A 2650-nucleotide genomic window follows, 5' to 3' on the forward strand; every position below is an offset into this window, starting at 1 on the left:
TCTCTTAACGAACAAGCCCCACTCAGAAGATACCACTGGCTCATCCTCCCACAAGGCATGAAGAACAGCCCGACCATCTGCCAGTGGTACGTTGCCCACATTCTGTCCCCCATCAGAAGCCAGTTCCTAGAAGCAATCATCCAACATTATATGGATGACATCCTGATCTGTGCATCAGAAAAAACTTATTTGGACAGAACTGTTAAAAAGATAATTGAAGCCATAGAAGAAGCAGGTTTCGAGATTCGTGAGGACAAAGTGCAGCACTCCAGCCCATGGACTTACTTCGGCTTCCAGATCCATGAGACAACCATCGTACCCCAGCAACTCACCATCAGAGATGATCCAAAGGCCCTAAGAAACTTGCACAGCTTGTGCGGATCCATAAATTGGATATGCCCCCTACAAGGGGTCACAACAGACGACCTCACCCCCCTCTTCAAACTCCACTGCGGCAGCGGAGACTTGGACTCTCCACATGCCCGTGCTGGTGAAAGACCCAGAATCACACCAGGCTTCTGGGCTTTTCCAATTGATTACCTGTGGGAGAGGCTATGCCTGTGTTCAACTACCATCTGGCCCGAAATGGTTCCCAGGAAAAAATATAAAACCATACCTAGGCCCTGCAAACACTGTTCCCACAAACACCAAGAATTCTCCTGAGTCAAATACAAGACCTCCCCAAAACCAGACCAGTTCTGCAGGGAGATGAAGACGTCGCCAAACGACCACAAACCAGAGAAAAGACCGTCCCACCACACGGCAGCAGACAAAACAGAAAGCTGAACAAGATGCTACAGCGGAAGTCAAGCCATAGGCCAGACATAGCCTGAAAAAACTGATCCCTAGTCTATATTTTACCACCCCCTTTACCCCAAAATATCCCCCTCCCTCAACCCTTGCCAAACCTCCCTAAACCCTAAAACCCTCCCCTCTCACCATAAAGCTAACAAGTCTCGCTTATATTCCCTCTCAGAAGCCCCATCCCTGTCCAAAGATGAAATTTATCTATGTTGATGCTGTCCTCACCGCTGCCTCATCAGTCATGACTTGGAGGCAACCCAATACTCAAAAATGGGAGTCTGATATCCAAATAGTAGAGGGATCTCCACAGATTGCCGAGCCTTTGAGAAATTTAAAGACGAGCCTTTTAATCTGGTCACAGATTCGGCTTGTCGCTGGCATAGCTATGAGGGCTGAACATGCTTTTCTAAAAGAGGTCTCCAAAATTATACCAATTGGTTTCTACATTAATTCATTTACTCTCTAACAGAAAGCAACCTTATCATATTTTGCATGTGAGGTCACACACCGACGTCCCAGGTGCCATTGCAGAAGGGAACAGGAGGGCAGATGCACTGGCCATGCCAGCAGAGACTGCAAATGTCCCTGACATCTTTGCCCAGGTGAAGTTGTCACATGCCTTTTATTACCAAAACATCCCTGCCCTCGTCAGAAAGTTCAAGTTCTCAAAAGATCAAGCGAGAGCTATCGTCGCAACGTGCCCGAACTGCCAGAACTACCAAATACCATCTATGGGTGCTGGAGTTAACCCCCGTGGTCTGAACAGCTGCCAATTGGGGCAAACTGACGTAACCCACTTCCCATCCTTTAAGAAATCTAAATATGTGCACGTGTCAGTCAACATGTTTTCTGGGGCAGTGTTTGCATCAGCCCATGCAGGAGTAAATGCCATCCACACCATCAAGCATTTTCTCCTTGCCTTCATCACCCTGGGAGTCCCTGAAGAATTCAAAACAGATAATGGCCCCACATATGCCTCCGGTAAGTTGAAAGATTTCTTCAACCAATGGGGGATAAAACACAAGACAGGCATACCTAGCAATCCCACAGGGAAATCCATAATGGAAAGGACCCACCAAACCATCAAAAGAGTCCTTAATCAGCAGCAGAGAGAAACAGAATTTTTGTCTCCTGTTGAAAGACTCTGTAAAGCTCTCTACGTCATTAACTTCCTAAATGGCACCTCATCAGAGCCTGACCCCCCAATACTCTGCCACTTCTCAAATTTGACCCAAGCTAAGCTCACAGAGAAACCACCTCACACCAGGCTTCTGGGCTTTTCCAATTGATTACCTGTGGGAGAGGCTATGCCTGTGTTCAACTACCATCTGGCCCGAAATGGTTCCCAGGAAAAAATATAAAACCATACCTAGGCCCTGCAAACACTGTTCCCACAAACACCAAGAATTCTCCTGAGTCAAATACAAGACCTCCCCAAAACCAGACCAGTTCTGCAGGGAGATGAAGACGTCGCCAAACGACCACAAACCAGAGAAAAGACCGTCCCACCACACGGCAGCAGACAAAACAGAAAGCTGAACAAGATGCTACAGCGGAAGTCAAGCCATAGGCCAGACATAGCCTGAAAAAACTGATCCCTAGTCTATATTTTACCACCCCCTTTACCCCAAAATATCCCCCTCCCTCAACCCTTGCCAAACCTCCCTAAACCCTAAAACCCTCCCCTCTCACCATAAAGCTAACAAGTCTCGCTTATATTCCCTCTCAGAAGCCCCATCCCTGTCCAAAGATGAAATTTATCTATGTTGATGCTGTCCTCACCGCTGCCTCGAAGCTCTTCGCCGGTCCACATGCCTTCAGCTGGGTTGTCCCACAGCCTAGCACT

The sequence above is a fragment of the Corvus brachyrhynchos genome, unplaced genomic scaffold (genome assembly GCF_000691975.1).
Source record: "Corvus brachyrhynchos isolate BGI_N302 unplaced genomic scaffold, ASM69197v1 scaffold866, whole genome shotgun sequence".
Taxonomy (NCBI): Eukaryota; Metazoa; Chordata; class Aves; order Passeriformes; family Corvidae; genus Corvus; species Corvus brachyrhynchos.